This window comes from Mustela erminea, chromosome X (assembly GCF_009829155.1).
Source record: "Mustela erminea isolate mMusErm1 chromosome X, mMusErm1.Pri, whole genome shotgun sequence".
Classification (NCBI taxonomy): Eukaryota; Metazoa; Chordata; class Mammalia; order Carnivora; family Mustelidae; genus Mustela; species Mustela erminea.
This window is the reverse complement of record NC_045635.1, coordinates 118,530,358-118,554,375: the sequence shown is the minus strand read 5'-3', so window position 1 is coordinate 118,554,375 and position 24,018 is coordinate 118,530,358. Positions and strand designations below refer to the sequence as shown.

Here is a 24,018-nt window from a genome sequence, read left to right as displayed (position 1 = left end):
GCTCTAAAATCACAGAACTTGTAATTGACAGAACTTGGCTCAGGAGCCAAATAGGTCTGAATCCAAAGCCTATGTTATTAACCACTGTTATATCAGAGCTTCTCAAACTATAATGTGCCACTTATTCACGTGGGATTCTTATTAAAATGCAGATTCTGATTCAGTAGGTCTGAGGTGGGACTTTAGAATTTTTATTTCTGACAAACTCCTAGGAGATGCCAATGCTGTTGGTTCCATGAACCTGACTTCATGCAGGAAAGAACTATAGGGTTTGGAGAATTTCAAAGAAATAGGTGCGTTAGGAATCCCTTCCACCTGCCGTTTACAAAAGAGATGCTATATATCCACCCCCCCCCCAACACACACATCTGAGCATTCTTCATGATAGGTAAGGGATGAGGTTGCTGGCTCTTCCAGGCAATACCAAATGCCCCCACTTTCCTCATTTCCAATCATTATTATAAGTGCTTTACATACACTGACTCACTTCATATCTACAGTATTCCTATGCAGAAAGTCATACACTAGTAAAAGCAAAAGAACTGGAATTTATACCTAAAGAATTGAGTTCTAAGGCTTATACATAATGAATACGCTGTCCTTAAGTATGGAGAATAGTCTAAGGGCATTTAGTGGTTATGAGAGTGGGCTCTGGCACTGGGTTTGAGTCTGGATTAATTACTTCTTAGCTATGTTACCTTGGTCATGTTCTTTAACCTTTCTGTGCTTATTTTTCCTTTCTACCACTTCCAGTTCCCAGTTTGGCATGTAAGGAACTTAGGAAATGCTACCATGTTTTAAAAATTAGTGTAAAGCTGAACGAACTTAAAAATCAACAACTCTCCTTAGATCCATAAGAGGAATGAGATCACAGGATACATGGTTTTCCCAGGAACTGGAGAGACAGCCAGGGAGATGCATAGAATTAAACTTATAGGAGCAGAAATCTCCATAGGAACAAGTGCCAGGGTGGGAAAACCTAAAAACTGTAGGTGATGAATTGCTAGAGGCTCTGGATGAACAACTCTGAGAGTTAAAACTCCACAGACCCTGTTACGGGGGGGGGTCCCCACACATTTGTGAGTTTTACCTCCAGGAACTCTGCCAGGTCCTCACAGTGAATATCAAAATCCCTTAGTGCTTTCTGCAAGGAGAAGGAAAAAGGAACTATTTTAAAATACACCAGAGCATTCTCTTTCATAACAGAGTCTGCCCTAAGGAGAAACTATTTTACTAGAAGTTAACCTGCTGGGGTTTTATCAGAGCTCAATCTTCCCAGGGTTGGGTGGAGGGAAATACCCAACTCCAGCATCCTCCAGCCATCCTGTCCTGCCTCATGATGTTCACAGTCCAGAGGCAAATACTCACGAAAGACTGAAACCTAATCACAGGAATATAGAATGGTTTCCCTCCTTCATACCTTACCAAAACATTACTAAAGGCCTATCTATAGAAATCCCTTTTACCCAGTACATTACATCTACCTATCAAGAATAAACTAGAAGACATACTAAAAAACTGAAAAGCAAAAGACAGAGGAAACATCAGAACAGATTCAGATATGCCAGGCATGGTACAATTATCAGACCAGGTATTTGAAGCAACTATGATTAATATGTTAAAGCCATAATGGATAAAGTAGACAGTGGGCAAGAACAGATGAGCAATGTAAACAGAGAGGCAGACATTCTTCTTTTTAAGTTTTCATTTAAATTTCACTTAGTTAACATACAGTGTAAGATTAATTTTAGGTATACAATTTAGTGATTCAACACTTCCATACATTACTCTGGCGCTCATCACAACAAATGCATTCCTTCATCCCCGCCCCCTATTTCCCCCATCCTCCCACCCACCTCCCCTCTGATAGCCATCAGTTTGTTCTCTAGAGTTAAGACTGTGTTCCTTGGTGTGCCTCTCTCTTTTTCCCTATGCTCATTTGTTTTGTTTCTTAAATTCTACATATAAGTCAAATCATATGGTACTTGTCTTTCTCTGACTGATATATTTTCCTTAGCATAATACTCTCTAGCTCCATCCATGTTATTGCAAATGGCAAGATTTCATTCTTTTTATGGCTGAGTAATCTCTCTCTCTCTCTCTCTCTCTATATATATATATATATATATATATATATATATATATATTCCACATCTTCTTTATCCATTCGTTAGTTGATGGACACTTGGGCTGTTTCCATAGTTTGGCTATTGTAGATAATGCTGCTATAAACATTGGGGTGCATGTATCCCTTTGAATTAGTATTTTTTTATTCTTTAGGTAAATACCTAATAGTGCCATTGCTGTGTTGTAAGGTAGTTCAGTTTTTAACTCTTTGAGGAACCTCCATACTGTTTTCCATAGTGGCTACACCAGTTTGCATTCCCACCTCACATCTTTGCCAATACCTGTTGTTTCTCGTGTTGTTGGTTTTAGCCATTCTGACAGGTATGAGGTAATAACTAATTATAATTTTAATTTGTGTTTCCCTAGTGATGAGTGATGTTGAACATCTTTTCATGTGTCTTCTGGATGTCTTCTGATATGAATGGACAATTTTTTCTTATGTTAGTCACAATACAGTACATCATTAGTTTTTTTTAATTGGGTTTTTAAATTTTTTTGGTTTTAATTGTTTTTTTCATTTTTAGGGTATTGGGTTTTCTAAGTTCTTTATGTATTTTGGGTACTAACCCTTATAAGAAATGTCATTTCCAGATATCTTCCCCCATTCCATAGGTTGCCTTTTAGTTTTGTTGATTGTTTCTGTTGCTGTGCAGAAGCTTTTTATTTTGATGAGGTATCAATAGTTTATTTTTGCTTTTGTTTCCCTTGCCTTGGGAGACCTCTAGAAAGAAGTTGCTATAGCCAATGTCAAAGAGGTTGCTGCCTGTGTTCTCCTCTAGGATTTGATGGGGTTCCTCTTTCACATTTAGGTCTTTTATCCATTTTGAATTTATTTTTGTCTATGGTGTAAGAAAGTGGTCCAGTTTCATTCTTTTGCATCTAGCTGTCCAGTTTTCCCAACACCATTTGTTGAAGAGACTATCTCTTTGGATACTCTTTTGGATATCTTTTGGATACTCCATTGGGTACTCTTTCCTGCTTTGTTGAAGATTAATTGCTCATACAGTTGTGGGTTCATTTCTGGGTTTTCTATTCTGTTCTATTGATCTATATGTGTCTATTTTTGTGCCAGTATCATACTCTTTGGATTACTAACTCTTTGTAATATAACTTGAAGTCTGAAATTGTGATGTTTCCAGCTTTGCTTTTCTTTTTCAAAGTCACTTTGGCTATTTAGGGTCTTTTGTAGTTCCATACAAATTTTAGGATTGTTCCAGTTCTGTAAAAAATGCTGTTGGTATTTTGATAGGGATTACATTATTTTGATAGGGATTGCTTTGGGTAGTATAGACATTTTAACAATATTTGTTCTTCTGGTCCATGAGCGTAGAATGTCTTTCCATTACTTTGTGTCATCTTCAATTTCTTTCATCAGTGTTTCATAGTTTTCAGAGTACAGGTCATTTATATCTTTGGTTAGGTTTATTCTTAGGCATCTTATGGGTTTTAGTGTAATTGTAAATGGGATTGATTCCTTAATTTCCCTTTCCTCTGCTTCATTATTGATATATAGAAATGCAACTGATTTCTGTACATTGATTCTTTATCCTGTGACTACTGAATTTGTGTAGAGATATGGAAATTCTAAGAAAGAACAAAAAGAAGTGCTAAAGATAAAAAAATACTAACAGGAATGAAGTATGCCTTTGGTAGGATTACTAGGAGAGTGGATACAGCTGAGGAAAGAATCTCTGAGCTTGAGGATATCTTGTAGAAACCTCAAAACTTGAAGCAAACAGAACAAAGACTGAAAAAAAATCAAGGGAACATCCAAGGACTGTGGGGCAACTGTAAGAGGTGTGACATATGCATAACAGTAATTCCAGGAGAAGAAAGAGAGAAAGAAAAAGAAGAAATATGTGAAACAATAATGACTAAGAATTTTTCCACATTAATGTCAAACACCAAACAACAGATCTAGGAAGCTGAGAGATTGCCAAGCAGGATACACAGCAAAAAAACTACACCTAGGGATATCATATTCAAATTGCAGAAAATCAAAGGTAAGAAAAAGTATCTGAAAGAATCTAGAGGAAGAGAACAGATTACCTATAGAGGAGTAATGGTAAGAGTCACATCTGACTTCTCAGAAATCATGTAAGCAAGAAATAAGTGGAGTGAATATTGTTGAGAATGTGGAGAAAAAAAAGAACATCTTTGCACTGTTGATAGGAATGTAAATTGGTGGAGCCACTGTGGAAAACAGTATGAAGGTTTCACAAAAAATTAAAAACAGGGACCACAGCAACAAAAAATTAAAAATTAAAAATAGAAATAACATATGATCTAATAATTCAAGCATTGGGTATTTACCCCAATAAAATGAAAACACTAATTTGGAAACATATATGTACCTCTGTGCTTATTGCAACATTATTTTCGATAGCTAAGATATGGAAGCAGCCCAAGTGTCCATCCATAGATGAATGGATAAAGAAGACATGGCGTGTGTGTGTGTGTGTGTGTGTGTGTGTGTACACATACACACAATGGAATATTACTCAGCCATATAAAAGAACAAGATCTTCCATGTGTGACAACATGGGTAGACCTAGAGGGTATTATACTAAGTGAAATAAATCAGACAGAAGAAGACAAATACCATTTGATTTTACTTATATGTGAAATCTTAAAAAAAAGAAGCAGAAATAGACTTTTAAATACAGAGAACAAACTTGCGATTGCCACAGGGGAGGTGAGTGGGGGGATAGGCAAAATGGGTGAAAAGGACAGGGTAGTACAGAATTCCAGTTATGGAATGTGTAAGTCACAAGGATGGAAGGTACAGCGTAGGGAATGTAGTCAGTGGTACTGTAGTAACACTGTATGGTGAGAGATGGTAGCTACACTTGTGGTGAGCATAGTATACCCTACAGAGTTGTTGAATCATTATGTTGTACACCTGAATCTAATGTAACATTGTGTCAGCTACATTTTAATTTTTTTAAAAAGAAATTTCTTGAGAGGAGAAAAGAGCATCTATTATATGAATAATATAATAAAAACTACCATTTATTGGGCACTTGAATTTGTGACTAAGGAAAGAGAGACTGGAGTGAAATATTTAAAGTTTTGAGAGGAAAAAAAGCCAACCTAATTCTGTACCTTGTGAAATTATTCTTCCAAAGTGCAGAGAAATAGACTTTCTCAGAAAAATAAAAATTGAAGGAATTTGTTGCCAGCAGTCCTGCCTTGCAAGAAATGTTGAAAGAAGTTTTTCAGAGAGAAGGAAACTCAGATTTCCATAAAGAAAGGAAGATCATCAGAGAATGAATAAGTGAAGATACAATTAAATCTTCTCTTTTTCATAATCTAACAGATTACAGTTTGTTCAAAATAATAATGCCAACAATGTATTTGATTTTATCTATATAGATATGCTTATATATGCTTATATTTACATAAATTAATTATAATAATAATATAAGGAACAGGAGGTAGGAACTGGAATTATTTTGTTATTTTAAGGTACTCATAATACACATGAAATTGTATGGTGTTATTCAAATTGGACTTAGATTAGTTATAAATGTATATTTCAAACTCAAGGCAACCACTAAAATTTTTTTAAGGATATATAATTGATATGCTCTAAGAAAGGAGAGAAAATGGAATCATACAAAATGCTTGATTAAAACCACAAAAAGCAGGGGTGCCTGGGTAGCTCAGTGAGTTAAGCTTCTGCCCTTGCCTCAGGTCAAGATCTCAGGGTCCTGGGATCAAGCCCCACATCGGGCTCTCTGCTCAGCGGGGAGCCTGAGTGCCGCCCCCCACTGTCTGCCTCTCTGCCTACTTGTGATATCTTCGTCAAATAAATAAAATCTTTAAAAGAAAACACAAAAAGCAGACAAAGTATGGCATACAAAAATAGGAACAAGAGCAACAAATAGAAAACAATAACAGATATGGTACATATTAAACCAACTACATCAATAAGCACTTTATTTTTTTATTATGTTATGCTAGTCACCATACAGTACATCATTAGTTTTTTTTTAATTAATTTTTTATTTTTTATAAACATATATATTTATCCCCAGGGGTACAGGTCTGTGAATCACCAGGTTTACACACTTCACAGCACTCACCAAAGCACATACCCTCCCCAATGTCCATAATCCCACCCCCTTCTCCCAAACCCCCTCTCCCCAGCAACCCTCAGTTTGTTTTGTGAGATTAAAAGTCACTTATGGTTTGTCTCCCTCCAAATCCCATCTTGTTTCATTTATTCTTCTCCTACCCACTTAAGCCCCCATGTTGCATCACCACTTCCTCATATCAGGGAGAACCTAGATGTCCATCAACAGATGAATGGATCAAGAAGATGTGGTATATATACACACAATGGAATACTATGCAGCCATCAAAAGAAATGAAATCTTGCCATTTGCGTCAACATGGATGGAACTAGAGCGTATCATGCTTAGCGAAATAAGTCAAGCAGAGAAAGACAACCATCATTAGTTTTTGATATAATGTTCAGTGATTCATTATTTGTGTATAATACCCAGTGCTCATTACAAAATGTGCCCCCCCTTAATACGCATCACGTTAAACATTAGTGGGTTAAATATACCAATTAGAAGAGATTATCAAAGTGTCAGAGTAGATTAAAAAAAAAAACTCAAGTGGTGCCTGGGTGGCTCAGTCAGTTTAGCATCCGCCTTCAGCTCAGGTCATGATCCCGGGGTCCTGGGATGGAGCCCTGCATCGGGCTCCCTGCTCAGTGGGGAGTCTGTTTCTCCCTCTCCTCCCTGCTCATGCTCTCTCTATCTTTCTCTCTCTCTCTCAGATAAATAAATAAAATCTTGAAAAAAATCCAGGAACTCAACTAAATGTTTTATATATACTAACTTTAAATATAAGGACACATATAGATTAAAGGTAAAGAGATAAAGAGAAACCATGCTAACACTAGTGGAGAAAAAAGGAATAGCTATATTGATTTCAAGAAGAGCAAAATTCAGAGCAAGGAAAGTTATCAGATGAAGAGCAGCATTACATAATGATAAGGGGATCGATTCTTCAATTCTTCAGTGGGCATGCACCTAACAACAGGGCATGATGATACATGAGACAAAAACAGTTGGAGACATTTTTTCTTTCTGTAAAATAGGGCTAATACTAGTATCTATTCAATAAGGCAGCTATAAGGAATGAATTAACACATACAAAGCCCTTAGAATAGTGTCTGATGCATTTTATGAACATGAAAATCTTAGGTGTTATTATGGCTATTATTATTATTAATCTATCCAGAACCACTATAATTTTCTGTGTTTGACACATAGATTACTATACTAATCTGTCACTTTTGCTTTTCTTCTAGAAACCTGGAAAAGAGGAAGGTGAATAGAGGAGTATAGACTTTTTTTTTTTAATCATAGAGAGAAGCCATGTATTCTTCCACTCTTATCCTCAACATGACCCCTACTGAGTGCTGCAGGGAAAAAGAAAATAAAAGTAAAATTTAAAAATACTGTGGTGTAGTTAGGAAAGTGGCACGTGAATTCATAAAAAAAATCAGAAACAGTAAAGATACTGTTTTGAACAAAAAATTTTAAGAGAAGAGGGGAACAACATTTATTTATAATAAAGGCAAGTAGGTGGTATTTTGGGGGTTCCTCTTAAAAGAAGTTTTCATTGCTTAAAAACTTCTGAAAAGTTCAGGTCTAGAGGAACTCAGCTTTGTTGTTGTTGTACTCTAATTCCTGTGTACAAGGGTTCACTAGGTGTAGATGCCAGTGCCCTTTTGATAAGAAAAGAAGGAAGGAGATAACCTTTACTGAGTAGGTACTATGGAAAAGTTGCCTAAATAAGTTTCTAAAAATCCCTCCAATGGGGTGCCTGGGTGACTCAGTCGGTTGAACATGTGTCTTTGGCTCAGGTCAGGGTCCTGGGATTGAGCCCCACATTGGGCTCCCTGCTCAGCAGAGAGCCTGCTTCTCCCTCTCCCTCTTCCTCTGACATTCCCCCTGCTTGTGTTCTTTCTTTCTTTCTCTCTCTCTGTCAAATATATAAATAAATAAAATCTTTTAAAAAATCCGTTGAACAAACCAGCAAGGTAGATTTTGTTCATTTGATATATGAGGAAACTGAAGTGCAAAGAGATTTAAGTAAATTACTGAAGTTCACATAGTGAGTCAGAAGCTTATCTAGAATTCAAACCCACATCTGTCTGATTCCAAAGACTCTGATGCTCCCATACTGTCTTCGTTTTTTTATTTTTTATGTTTTTAAAGATTTTATTTATTTATTTGACAGAGAGAGACATAGTGAGAGAGGGAACACAAGCAGAGGGAGTGGGAGAGGGAGAAGCAGGCTTCCCACTGATCAGGGAGCCTGATGTGGGGCTCAATCCCAGGACCCTGGGATCATGACCTGAACTGAAGGCAGACGCTTAACGACTAGCCACCCAGGTGCCTCTGTCTTTATTTTTTTTTAATGTGCCTAAGAGAGGAATTTGGACCTCCCCTAGAAAGCCAGTGTGTGATATAAAATTATACTTCTTCATACACGACTAGCCTTAGAATAAAAAGTTTTAGTTCCTGATGCCTGGAAATTTCCATACTGGTCCAAGGTCATCTTCATTCATAACTCTTCAGGTATATGATGTTGACTCTCCTGAGACCAAGTTTGTCAGGCCTGCAGACTGGTATAGCAAAAATAAACTGGAGTTAGAATCAGACAGCCCTGAGTTCCAAAATTAGTTTCATAATTTGATTGTCTATAACACTGGGCAAGTTTCTTAGGTTCTCTGAGCTTTGCTGCCCACCCCCCCCCCACTTAATTCTATTTTTCAATCTGTCTTCTTCCTGATATTATTTGGGATACATAAGAGGCATCTGACTTCTTATTCCTGGTCCATCCCTTGTGTGTGTTAAATATTGCCACCCATCATAATTATTTGTAACGGTCCTCATCCAAACTGTGGCTTAAAGTTATCATTTATTCTCAGGAATCTGTAGATCAGCTGAGTGTCTCTGCTTCAGTGGTATAGCAGCTGAGGAAGTTCTGCTTGATAGGTTTCCTTCTGGGGCCCAGGTTGAAGGTGAACAGCTATCCTGAAGACTTTCCTTTCATGATCATCGCAGAGGCAGAGGAGGGCAAGCAGAAGCATGTGAGAGTCTTCTTAAGTTATAGGGTCAGAACAGGCATACTGTTATTTTTACCCTATTCTCTTGGCCTAACTAAATCAAAAAGCCAAGCCCCAAATCAAGGGGCAGCAATGTATCAATAATAAAAGTGTGAATACAGAGCAGTGAAGAATTGGGGTTGATGAGTCAATCTTTCACCCTCTTTGAAACTATTTAAAACTTTCTTCATATTTCTCAGGCCCGTTACTCTACTTTGACAGGAATAAACTCTCTCAATTTCCTCATTTCCCACTTACAAGTCTTCTGTATGCAAACTTACCAGCCATTTTCTCTTTTCTTCCATTCTCAGAATAAGATAATGTCATTCAACCTTTGACATTTCTTTGAATTTCTTTCCCCTCTCCTGCCTCTGGGAATCATCAATTATCTTTCCTTTTCCCCACGTAATCAGCTTAGACTTTTCTGTTTCTCCTTCTTTTAAAATGCCAGTTTTCCCACTCTGAAACAAAAAGCAAAAACAAAAAGCTTATTGACCGAATATTTTCCCTTTACTCCCCTTCTCATACAAGCTTCTAGAAAGTGTTAATTTCACTTTTTCATAGCATTCACTCCTTAGCATACTGAAATCTAGCTTCTGCTCCCATCACTTTACTGATAATGTTCTCTCGAATATCACTATAGATTATTTCCTGAAACAATCTTCCTCTGGCTTACATATAATGACTTTCTTCCTGTTCTCTTATATCACTGTATGCTTTTTCTCAATTTCTTTTTCTTTTTTTTTAAGATTTTTTTCCTTTCTTTCTTTTAAAGATTTTATTTATTTGACAGAGAGAGATCACAAGTAGGCAGAGAGGCAGGCAGAGAGAGAGGAAGGGAAGCAGGCCCCCTGCTGAGCAGAGAGCCCGATGTGGGGCTCAATCCCAGGACCCTGAGATCATGACCTGAGCTGAAGGCAGTGGCTTAACCCACTGAGCCACCCAGGCGCCCCCTTTTTTTTTTTAAAGATTTTTAAAATTTTATTTGACTGAAAGAGGGAAAGCACAAGCAAGGGGAGTGGCAGTTTGAAGGAGAGGGAGAAGCAGTCTCCTTGCCAGGCAGGGAGCCCAGTGAGGGGCTGATCCCAGGACCCTAGGATCATGACCTGAGCTGAAGGCAGCTACTTAACCAACTGAGCAACTCAGGCTCTCTTTTTCTCAATTTCTATCACTGAATCTTCTTCCTTGCCTGTTTTTAAAATGTTATTTCCTAAGTGTCCATCAAAGGATGAAAGGATAAAGAAGAGGCAGTATATATATAATGGAATATTACTCAGCCATCAAAAAGAATGAAATCTTGCCATTTGGAATGATGTGAATGGAACTAGAGGGTATTATGTTAAAGTGAAATAAGCCAGACAGACAAAGACAAATATTATATTATTTCATTTGTATGTGGAATCTAAAAAATAAATGAACAACCTACATCAACAACAATAACAACAAAGAGAAAAAATAGACTCATAAAAATAGAAAACAAACTGATGGTTGCCAAAGGAGAGGAAGATGGAAGGATGGGCTAAATGGGTGAAGGGGGATTAAGAGGTATAAACCTCCAATTAAAATATGAGTCACAGAGATGAAAAGTACAGCATAGGGAATATAGTCAATAATGTTGAAATATACTTTCTGTGGTGAGTATTTTGTAGTATATACAATTGTTGAAGGAAAGATAAAATAAAATATTGTTTCCTAGAGACTGGACCATAGTCCTCATCTTATTCATTATCTTTTCAGAAAATTATCTAATCTAGTCACCAGGTTTTATCTATCCTTATCTTAATTTAGAAGCATGTTTCTAAATTCCAGATATCTCCAATTGAATATAATATAGGTAACTGAAACCAATTCCAACCATTCTGAATTCACTACTTTCTACATAACACACATTGACTCTTATAGTTCACAGAGTGTTAAAGTTGCCAGTTTTTCTCACTCAGTCTTCCAAATAAAACCTGGCACTCATCCTTGCTTTCTCCTTTTTCATCTCTCCATATCCAGCCCACCACCTAATTAGATCAGATTAAAATCAAGCCTTCACTACCCCTGACATAGTTTAGATACTTGTCATTTTTGAGGGGTTTCTATGGTTGTTTGTTGTTGTATTGTTTTGGACAGGGACTATTTCAGTAGCTTCCTAATTGGTCTCTCTCCATTTGGCCTCCAAATGTTGCCTAGGGGTAACATTTTTATAAAGTGCCTACTATAATATTTGATACATATTAAGTATTCAGTGTGAGTTAGATCTTTCTCTCTCATCCTCAGAGCAAACTAGGCCTGACCCAAAATGGAACTCACCCTGTGACTTGATAACTTGTTGACTCTTCTTTTGAGAAAAGATTCATTTGGAAATGAAAATTAGATTTGTTTCTGGTGTCTCTGTTCTCCCATTTACTTTTTGGACCTTGTCTCCTTTGCTTGGATTTCAGAGTACTTGTTTCCACTTGTCTTTATCTAGCACTGTTGTTGAGTAGTATATGATGAACACCATCAGGATGATTAAGCTTAGGGAGAGTAGACCTTAAAATTTCCACTACCAAAAAAAAATAGTGTGTGAGGTGATGGATGTGTTAGTTGACCTTATTGTGGTAATCATTTTGTAATATATGCATATAAAAATCATCACATTATACACCTTAAACTTATGCAGTGTTATATGTCAATTATATCTCAATAAAGCTGGAAAAATCAGTGCTGTGTATAGCAAAGTAATTAGTTATTAGTTTTAATTGATAGGGAATTTTCTTCATGGAAAGGTACATTAAACATGGCTTCTTTCAGAAGGAGTAGTGTTTTGAGAGGTTCCCTTAAACTAAAGGAGAAATTCTCTAATATGAGAGTGTGGGGACTCAGTAGTTGGTTAATGGAGTTGTTTGTGTATGATGTTGGGGGTACCCTGAAATCATAGCTCTCCATAACCTGCTCCAATTCTCAGGCTGGCTCTGCACCTTGTTAAAAATTACTGCTGTCAGCAATGTCCACAGTAATGAAACTATGGAAAGAGCCTAGATGTCCATCAACAGATGAATGGATAGAGAAGATGTGGTGTATATATATACAATGGAATAGTATGCAGCCATCAAAAAACTGAAATCTTGCCATTTGCAACAATGTGGATGGACCTAGAGGGTATTATGTTAAGCTAAATAAGTCAATCAGAGAAAGACAATCATCATATGCTCTCACCGATATGAGGAATTTGAGAGGCAGGCTATTGGGGGTTGTGGGGGTAGTGATGACAAGATGGGACTGGGAAGGGAGACAAACCATAAGATACTCTCTTTTTTTTTTTTAAAGATTTTATTTATTTATTTGACAGAGAGAGATCACAAGTAGGCAGAGAGGCAGGCAGAGAGAGAGAGAGAAGAGGAAGCAGGCTCCCTGCTGAGCAGAGAGCCTGATGTGGGGCTCGATCCCAGGACCCCGAGATCATGACCTGAGCCGAAGGCAGAGCCTTAACCTCTGAGCCACCCAGGCACCCCCCATAAGACACTCTTAATCTCAGGAAACAAACTGAGGGTTGCTGGAGGGGAGGCAGGTAGGAGGGATGGGGTGGCTGGGGGATGGACATTGGGGAGGGGATGTGCTGTGCTGTGTGCTGTGAATTGTTAAAGACTGATCACTCACAGACCTGTACCGCTGAAACAAATAATACATTATATGTTAATATAAAGCCCAGCAGGGACAAAAAAATAAAAATAAAAAGTTATTACTATAAACAGTGATTATTTAAGTCTTCTTTCCTATTTGAAAAACAAGGTAGATTGCCAAGGTAGCTCAAGTTCCTTCTGCCATCAGGTTCAGATGGAGTTCAGTTTCCTCCAGTGGCTCCCAAATTGTTATTTTTATTAGTCAATTAATACCCATATCACTGTTGATGGATTACAATAAAATATCATTGACTGAATGATTTTTGAAACAAATTGGAATGTGAAGGTGAATTTGATTGTAAACCCAAACTATTTTTGAATTAATTTGTAAAATAATAGTGTGTAGTACAGCAACATCAATTCTGAATATATAATCATGAAATTCAAAGACCTTGAACAAAGGTAATGTTGGAAAAATTAGGTTACATGAAGAAATAATAATGATTAGTGGATAAAATTTGTATGTTGCTAATTTTGGCTACTGATTTAAAATTTGAAGTGGCAGCAAATAACATTGTTATCTTCATTTTGTTTTCTCAAATAAAAGAATAATTGAAAAGCCAGATTGATTTATGAAGTATGCTGAAATCATTGCTAACAGGATGCTTATATTTTTTTCTTAAAAATCAAAAGAAAACATCTCCCCTATCATGAAACATATTTTAAAGTGAATTTGTACTGTGGTTTGTTCCGTCTGCTTTTTTCCATAAAGTTTTTGGGAAAGCCTCTTCTCTTGTTTTATCTTTGGTCTCTTCTTTTTAGCAGAGGTGGAAAAGAGAATCTTCGCTTGCTTTTTTGTTTGTTTCAAGTTTTTGTTTTTTTTTTAAAATTCCAGTTTGTTAACATACAGTGTAATACTAGTTTCAGGTGTCCAAGATAGTGTTTCAGCACATCCATATATCATTGGTACTCATCATGACACATGCCCTCCTTATTCCCTATTACCCATTTAACCCAAACCCCACCAACATCCCCTCCAACAACCCTCAGTTTGTTCTCTATAGTTAAGAGTCTATTTTATGGTTAACTTCTGCCCCCACCCCCATGTTCATCTGTTTTGTTTCTTAAATTCCACATATGAGTGAAATCATATGGTACTTATCTTTCTCTTATTGACTTATTTTGCTTACCATTATACCCTCTAGTTCCATCCACATCATTGCAAATGGCAAGATGTCATCTTTTTGATGGCTGCATAGTATTCCATTGCATATATCTACCACATCTTCTTTATCCATTCTTCTGTTGATGGACATCTAGGCTCTTTCAATAATTTGGCTATTGTTGATGCTGCTGCTATAAATATCGGGGTGCATGTGTCCCTTTAAATCAGTATTTTTGTATCCTTTGGGCAAATACCTAATAGAGCAATTGCTGGATTATAGTATAGTTGAACAAAGACACAAAGCAGCCCTTTGAGAATTCATTTCAAGTCAGTCTTTACACAAGTAAACCAGTTTTATTACCTCAAAATGATAACTTTTCAGCCAGAGGCAGAATTAAAATTAGGTAACCAAGTTTGATCACCCACTTCAAATATATTTTAATGTAAATTTCTATCTCTATTTCTCTTCTGGGATTCCAACAAAAACATATCAAAAACCTTGATTTTGTCCTTAACTTAGATGTCTCTGTTCATTTTTCAGCATTTTTTCTTCTCTGTGATTTAGTTTGTATAGTTTCTATCGCTATGCCTTCTATTTTACTGATCTTCATGTAGTTCCAGAACATTTTCATCACCTCAAAATAAAACCCTATGCTTATTTAGCAGTCACTTCTCATTCCCTCTCAATGGGTTTTTGAGTATTGATTATGGACTCTGCAATTCTGCTCTAAATTCTGGCTCTAATTTTTTTGTGAATGAATTTTAAATTTTAAAGTATTGTCTGCATATGATCATGTCATGTATAAACAGAGCTAGTTTGCTTCCTTTCTCTGGCTAGAATTATCTATATTATCATATTATATTATCTATACAGTAATGAGTAGCAGTGGTGAAACTGAGCATCCTTGTATTATACCGCTTAGAGAGAACACTTTCAGTCTTTCACTCTGGAGTCTGATAGTATATGTAAGTTCTCCACAGTGCCTTTATCATGGTGAGAAAGTTCCCTTTTATTCCTACTTTGCTGAGTATTTGTGTTACGAAGGAATGCTCAATTTGGTCAAATGCTTTCTTTGCATCAGTTGAGGTGACCATGCATTTGTTTTCATTTATTCAATTGACATGGCTTATTAAATTGAATGATTTTTATATTTTGAAATATGAAATACATCACTTTAATTTTCACAATAAACCCTGGTTTGACATGTTATATAATGCTTTTGATATTCTGCTGGATTAGGTTTGCTATTGAGGAAATTTGTATCTATATTCATAAGGGATATTGGCCTCTAGTGGTTTTTGTTTGTTTTTACTACAATGTGTTTGTCTGGCATTAGTATGGGGGTAATTATGGCTTCACAGAATATGGGAGACTGAAGCCTAAGAGCAAGAACCCATGAAAGGCTTGAGACCTAAAACACAAGGTCCAAGACCTGAGATAAAAACCTTAGCTTGAAGATCTAACATCCAAAGATGGAAGGTCCCAGACACACATAAAGACCCAGGACTCCAGCCACTCTAGATGGACAGAAGACCCAAGAGCGAAAGATATCTCAAGGCTAAATTAGGTGGGAAGCTGGAAGCCTATGACCCAGAATCCAGGAAGGTTTTAGAAGCCCTAAGACCAAAGGAACTCCCACGTCGAGACTGCTGAATTTCAGCTTTTTTCTATTGCTATCCTCCCTACTCTTGGACATTTTCATTTCTCCTTTTCCTGTTCTCATGTGTCCATTTAAGCCCACTTCTTTTTTTTTTTTTTAAGCCCACTTCTTTTGAAATGCCCTTTTTGATGTTGTTATTACCTTAAAGAAACCTATTTTTAGACTGGCAATATTATGCCTCGGCTGATCTTAAGCCAATTTTGATCACAGTTCTGAGCCATTTATTCAGTGTTTGTTTTTTAATTTCCATTTCTTTTTTTTTTAATTAATTTTTTATTTTTTATAAACATATATTTTTATCCCCAGGGGTACAGGTCTGTGAATCACCAGGTTTACACACTTCTTTCCACTTGAGAGAGACATATATGTAACCTTGATTTCAGACCTCCCTTTTCCTTAGAAACTCTAGGCTGATGAGAAAAGGAAAGAATCAGGCTGCTGAGGGGGGAAAAATGTAATAGGCTATTTAGAGAAAGTGTGAAGAGATGCCCCAGGCCAATGACAAGAATTAGACAAGAAATACCCAGATGTGCCAGTCTATTGAGAAGCACCATCCAGCAACACCTTACTTCTTTGAGCTTAGTTTCTGGCATCCTTAGACTATCACTACTGATAAGAATAAGAGAACAATGCCATCATCGTCTGATTTTTATGGCATAGTGAAATTGTGAACACATCCATTTTTAAAGGAAATGGCTTTGTCTCTATCCTTCTACCTAAAATGGAATCTTGTGCCAAATGTTATGATAAATGGAAAGATACACTTTGACTTCGGAACTCATGTGAAATGCAAAATCTTTGAGCTGTGAGTGTTTGGAAGATTGAAAAATCTTGCTCAGCTTGGGTGACCACCAAAGCAATCTAAAGCCATCTACATGTCACAACTACATGGGGAACGTGTTGCCTAATGTCAAATAAAATGTACTGTTTTGAAAGAAAAAAAGGATGAGTTAGGAAGTACTCACTTCTACCTTCTGGAAGAGTTTGAGAAATATTGGTGTTCATGCTTGAAAATTTTGTAGAATACTCGTTCATAAAGCCATCTGGCCCTGGCCTTTTCTTGTGTGCTGGTTGCTGATTTAATCTCTATATATCATACATCTATTCAAATTTTCTTTTTATTCTTGAGTTGATTTTGGTAAGTCGTCTGTTTTTAGGATTTTGATTCTTCCCTCTTTTTCTCTTTGTATTGGTAATGATTTGTCAATTTTGTTAATCTTTTCCATGAACAAACTTTTTGCATAATTGATTTTCTCCATTTCATTTCTATTCTCTATCCCATTGATCTCTGTTCCAATCTTTATTATTTTCTTCCTTCTGCAATTTTTGGGTTTAGTTTGCTCTTCTTTCTAGTCTCTTCAGGAGTAAAGTTAGGTTGAATATATGCATTTATAGCTAAAAGTTTTCCTTTGAATACCTCTTTCTTTGCCTCCCATAAATGTTGGTATATTGTATTTTCATTTTCATTTGTCTCAAAATATTTTCTAGTTTCCCTTGTGATTTCTTCCTTGACCTATTGGTTATTTAAGAATGTGTTTTCTAATCTCTATATATTCCTGAATTTTTCAGTTTTCCATCTGCTATTAAGAGGATAGTTTGCATGATTTCAATCTTTTAAATTTATTTGGACTTTATAATCTAGAATAGTCTATACTTGAGAAATATTCCATTCTCATTGGGTGGAATGTTCTGCATATTTTTCTTAAGTATTACTGGTTTATTGTATTGTTCAAGTCCTCTATTCTCTTATTGATCTCCTTTTAGTTGTTCTATCTACTCTTGAAAATAGAGTATTGAAGCCTCTGCATATTACTGTACAACTTTCTGTTTATCTCTTCAATTCTGCCATTCTTGCCTCATATATTTTGGGGCTTTGTTGTCATATATGTATATATTTGTAACTGCTATGTCTTCTTGATGGATTGACCCTTTTATCAATATGTAATGTCCTTCTTCTGTCTCTTGCAACAGTTTTGACTTGAATTTCATTTTGTTTGATACTAGTATAGCTATCCCATCTTTCTTTTGTTTACTATATGCATGCAATATAAATTTATTTATTTTATTATCATCCTATTTGTGTCTTTCAGTCTAAATTGAATCTCTTTTAGTCAGCATATATGTAGATCTTTTTGCATTCATTCTGCCAATATCTATTCTTTAATTGGAAAATGAATCATATCTACATTTAAAGTAATTACTAGTAAGGAAAGACATATTTCTACCACTTTGCTTTTTGTTTTCTATATCTCTCATATATTTTTATTCCTCGATTCCTCCATTGCAGCCTTTCTTTTGTGTTTAATTGATTTTCATAGTGTATTGTTTTTATTATCTTCCCAAGTATATTAAAAGATGCTCAGTTTCACCAATTATCAAGGAGATGCAAATCATCACTTCACACCTATTAGAATGAGCATTATTAAAACATCAAATGATGGTAAGTGTTGGCAATGATGTGGAGAAAAGAGAACCCTTGCACATTGTTGGTGGGAATGTAAATTGGTACAGCCATTATAGAAAACAATATGGACGTTCCTCAAAAAATTTAAAATAGAACTACCATTTGATCCAGCAACCCACTTCTCAGTATATATCCAAAGGAAATAAAAATCATTGTCTCAAAGAGATATCTGTGCTCCCCTGCTTATTGTAGTTATTCCCAGTAGCCAAGACCTGGAAATAACTTAAATTTCTGTAGACAGATTAATGGATAAAGAAAATGTGGTATAGATATAAACATGATATTATTTAGTCATAAAAAAATAAATCCTGTCATTTGCAAAGACACAGATGAATCTGGAGAGCATTATACGAGGTGAAATAAGCCAGGCACAGAAAAACAAATATTGTGTGACGTCACTTCTGTGTGTGATGTCAATAGCTAGCTAGCTAGCTAGATAGATAGATAGATAGATAAAATAAGGCTGATTTCATAGTAACAGAGAATAGTTATTGGAAGTTGGGGGTTGGTGGAAAAGGGAAGATAAGAAAAAATGTAGAATCATGGCTTCTAGGGACCAGGAGGAGAAAGTCATAGTTACTGTTTAAGAGGATCAGAGTTTCAGTTTTGCAAAATGAAAATAGTTCTGGAGATGGATGGTGGTGATGATTGCATGACAATATTGTTGCACTTAATGTCACTGAACTATACACTTAAAAATGGTTAAGATAGTAAATTTTATAATACATATATTTTAACACAATAAAAGGTCTTATAAAGAAATTTTTTCCATTTCATCCAGTTTGTCAAATTTATTACCTTAAATTATTCCTAGTATTTCCTATTATCTCTTTAATTTTGTAGAATTTGTAGTGATGGCCACTCTTTTGTTCTTGATATTGGTAATTAGTGTTTTCTTTCTTTGTCTTTTTCAGTCCAACAACAGGCCTGTTGATTTTATTGATATTTTCAAAAAAACAGATTTTGTTTTCATCGATTTTTTTGTGTTTTCAATTACCATTTAGTGATTTTGCTTTTTTCCTATGATTTCCTTCTATCATTTTACTTTGGCTTTAATTTCCTCTTCCTAATTAAAAAAAAAATTTATGTGGGAACTCAAATCCCTGATATTAGTTCTTTCTTATTTTCCAATATAATTATTGGAAACTATAATTTTCCCTCTAAGCACTACCCTTACATTACCCCACAAAGGTTAATATAATATATTTTTATTATTACTACCTCAAAATGGTCTCTAAATTCTCTTGGGACATTTTCTTTGTCTCTTGTATTATTTAGAACTCCATTGTTTATTTTCCAAATATTTGCTATTTTCCTAGTCATGATATTATTATTGATTTCTAATATAATTTATTTGTGCTAAGAGAACAGATTCAGTATTCAGTCTTTTTAGAGTTATTTGGACTTGTTTTATAAGAACAGATTCTGGTTAACATAACATGTGCCCTTGAAAAGAAGGTGTTATTCTGCCATTGCTGGGCACAGTGCTTTGTGAATATAAATGAAGTGAATGTCATTGATAGTGTTGTACAGAACTTTTATGTCATTACTTTTTGCTATTTGTTTAGTTGTTCTATCAAATTCCACAAGATGAATGTGTTGAAAACTCCAGCCATGAATGCAGATTTGTCTATTTTCTACTAATTTCTGTCCATTTCCCCTTCACAGTTTTGGAAACTTTGTTAATAGATGCACAGTCATCTATTATAGTTATATCTTCCTAGTAAATTGACATATTATTATGAAACATTTCTCTTTATTTCTAGTACTACATTTTATCTTGAAATCTATTTTATCTGATATTAGTGTAGCTATTCCCTAATCCTAATCCTTATTCTTTTCATAGTGTATCTTTTCCAATCCATTTACTTTCATTCTATATTTGTCCTTACATGGAAAATGTGTCTCTTTTAGAAAGTGTGTGAATGTGCCTTTAAAAAAAAAATCTGTTCTCTCAGTTTTCCTTTCAGATTTTATTTATTTATTTATTTGACAGACAGAGATCACAAGTAGACAGAGAGGCAGGCAGAGAGGAGGAAGCAGGCTCCCTGCTGAGCAGAGAACCTAACGTGGGTCTCGATCCCAGGATGCCGGGACCATGACCTGAGCTGAAGGCCAGAGGCTTTAACCCACTGAGCCACCCAGGTGCCCCCCTCAGTTTTCCTTTTAATGGGGTATTTAGTCTATGAATATTTACTGTAACTGTTGATATTGGTGAATGTTATAGGCTAAATTTTGTCCGCTTAAAATTCATATATTGAATTCCTAACACCGCATACCTTAGAATGTGACTGTATTTGGAGATAGGGTCTTCTTAGAGATAACTAAGTTAAAATGAGATCATTAGGATGGGTTCTAATCTGAGATGACCAGTATCCTTATAAGAAGGGGAATTTAGGGGGCACCTAGGTGGTCAGTCAGTTGAGCATCAGACTGTTGATTTCGGCTTAGGTCATGATCTCATGGGTTTTGAGATCAAGCCCTGCATGGGACTCTGTGCCCAACAGGGAGTCTGCTTGAAGATTCTCTCCCTCTATTCCTTCCCCTGCTTACACTCATTCTCTCTCAAATAAAGAAATAAATCTTTAAAAAGAAAAAAAAAAGAAGGGGAAATTAGGATACAGACATGTACAGAGGGAAGACCATGTTAAGATACAGAAAGGAGATGCCATTTGCAAGTAAAGAAAAGAAACCTTAGAAGAAACAACCCTGCTGATATCTTGATCACAGACTTCTAGTCTCCAGAACAGTGCTAAAATACATTTCTGGTGTTTTAGCTACTGAGTCTGTGCTACTTTGTTATGGCAGCCATAGCAAACTAATACAGTGAGTTTGAATCTGCATGTTTACTCTTTTTTTTGGTGTTCTTTTGGTATTCTTGTCTTTCAGTTACTCCCTTCCTGCCTTTTAATCAGATTAACTATACTTTCAGGATTGTGTTTTACTATTCTTATTGGATTGTTAGCTAGACTTCTTTGCATGTCTTTAGTTTATTCTAGAAATTTCAGTATACATCCTTCACTTTTCACAGTTCATTTTCAGTTAATATTATATCACTTTATGTAAAATATAAAAACATTCCAACAGTCTAGGGCCACATAAACGACTCCTTCCTTGATTTTAGAGTTATTATATGTATTAAATCCACTTACATTAAACACTGCAGAGTAATGTTCTATATTTTCCTTTTAATAGTTTTATATATCATAAAGAATTAAGAGGAAGAGAAAAGCCAAAATAATTGTCTTTTTAAAAAAAGATTTTATTTATTTGACACAGAGAGAGTGAAAGTGAGGGTATAAGCAGGGGAAGGGGCAGAGAGAGAAGGAGAAGCAGGCTCCCTGCTGAGCAGGGAGCCCAATGTGGGACTTGGTCCCAGGACCCCAGGATCATGACCTGAGCCAAAGGCAGTCACTTAGCTAACTGAGCCACCCAGGTGCCCCCAAATGATAGTCTTTTACATGTACTTTGACATTTACCATTAAAGATATTCTTTATTCTTTTTTTGAAATTGTCGCTTTCCATCTGGGATAATTTCCCTTCAGCCTGGATAATTTTTAACTGGTATTTCTTCCCATAGATCTGCTGGTGATGAATTCTTTTTGTTTTCTTTTCTTGGAAAATCCCTTTATTTTTGCTTTCATTCTTGGAGGATATTTTTGCTGAATACAGAATTTTATACAGACATTTTTTTTTTCCTTTCAGTATTTTAAAGATGTTCCATCTGTTCTAGCCTTCATTGTTTCTGATCAGAAGTCAGTTTTTAATCAGATCATTGTCCCCTTATATACAATTCATCATTTTTCTTTTACTATTTTAAAGCTTTGTTGTTTGTAATTAGTTTTCAGCAGAAAGGCTATTATGTGTTTTGGCGTGGGCTTCTTCATGTTTATTCTGCTTTGTTTTCCTGAAGCATCCTGTATATGTAAAATTTTGCTTGTCAGCCTTTATTTATTTTTTCTTTAAGATTATTTACTTGAGAGAGAGAGAGAACACACATGGAGGGCACACAGAGAGAGGGAGAGAGCCAAGCAGACTCTGTGCTCAGTGTGGAGCCCCCTGTGGGGCTCCATATAGGACTCCACACGGGGCTCAGTCTCACAACCCTGAGATCGCGACCTGAGCCGAAACCAAGAGTCAAATGCTTAACCAACTGTGCCACCCAGGCACGCCAGCCTTTATTTCTTCAAGTAATTTTTTGTGTCTTATTTTCTCTCATTTGTTCTGGATTGTCAGTTACACATATCCTGGGAAGTTCAGTATTATCCATTAGTTAACTGAGGTTCTCCTTGTTTGTTTTTAAATTTTTCTTTTTCTTTATCCACATTGAATAATTTACCTTTTTTGATGGTTAAAACCACATATATTTTCTTTTGCATATATTTGGAATTTTTAATTGTAACATATTACATATAAAACCCATCATAAAAAATGAATAAAGAAGAGAAATATTTTACTAGAGTATTCTAAGCATTCTATTATTATACAATTAATTGTCATTCAGAGCATTTCTTTTTTTTTTTAAGATTTTTTATTTATTTACTTGAGAGAGAGACAGTGAGAGAGAGCACATGAGCGAGGAGAAGGTCAGAAAGAGAAGCAGACACCCCATGGAGCTGGGAGCCCGATGCGGGACTCGATCCCGGGACTCCAGGATCATGACCTGAGCCGAAGGCAGTCGTCCAACCAACTGAGCCACCCAGGCGTCCCATTCAGAGCATTTCTTAACATTTTTCTTTTTTCCAGTTTTTTCAATTTTTTTAATTGAAGTATAATTAACAGAGTATTATATTAGTTTCAGGTATACAATATAATGATTCAAGAATTATGTGCATTCTTCAGTTCTCATCATAATAAGTGGACTCTTAATCACCTTTGCTCTGTTTCACCCATCCTCCACCCACCTCCCCCTGGCAACCACCAGTTTCTTCTCTGTATTTAGGACTCTGGTTTTTTTGCATGTCTCTTTTTAAATTTTTTTGTTCATTGGTTTCTTCAGTTTCACATATGAGTGAAATATGATATTTGTCTTTCTGTGACTTATTTCACTTAACATTATACCTTCTAGCTCCAGCCATATTGCAAATGGCAAGATCTCATTCTCTTTTATGGCTGAATAATATTCCATTATATGTATATACCACATCTTTTTAATCCATTCATCTATGGTGGGTACTAAGGTTGTTTCCATATGTTGGGTATTGTAAATAATGCTGCAGTAAACATAGGGGTGCATATATCTTTTTGAATTAGTGTTTTTGTATTCTTTGGGTAAATACCCAGTAGTGGAATAACTAGATCATATAATAATTCTATTTTTAATTTTTTGAGGAATCTCCATACTGTTTTCCACCATGACCACATTGAATAATTTCTGTTGATTTATTTTACAGTTCACATATACCTTTCTGTCATCTCCATTTAGCTGTCAGATCCATCAAGTGAATTTTTTTAATTTCAGATTCTCTGGCCAGAAAGACTGATTTTTCTACGAATGCCTCCACCACTGTATGGATCAAACATGCATCTGTACTTAAATCTCAGGATAAAATCCACAAAAGGAGGAACTTCATAGAACTACTCACCTCCTCTTTTCTGAGAATATACTCCTTACCAGAATCTGTCTGCTTCTGTTGACATTCCTGCACCTTCATGCAGTTGCTTTCTATCGGGCATTGAGATTTTGTAATTCTTTTCTGCAGGAGACTTTGGGAGTGTCTGAGTCTGTCATCAGAGAAACTGGAAATCCTCCAAATGTTTTTTATTTGACTGAAGTGTGGTGTTTGAGTGAGTAGTGCTGATAACCTGGGAATATGCAGTTGAAGTTTTGTTGTGAAAATTCTTTGAATATCAGCTTGAGGAGTTTGTGCTTAATT

The 24,018-nt window shown here is 35.8% G+C and overlaps 1 long non-coding RNA gene across 2 annotated transcripts in view; it reads left to right on the top strand.

Annotated features, from left to right (window-relative positions):
• LOC116583332 overlaps positions 1 to 23,799 on the top strand; it is a 131,316-nt gene extending 107,517 nt beyond the window's left edge. For both annotated transcript variants that reach the window (XR_004282686.1, XR_004282685.1), the window contains exon 3: positions 23,604 to 23,799. This is a non-coding gene — a long non-coding RNA (uncharacterized LOC116583332). The remainder of the gene's footprint in view (positions 1 to 23,603) is intronic.
• The last annotated feature ends 219 nt before the right edge of the window (positions 23,800 to 24,018 follow it).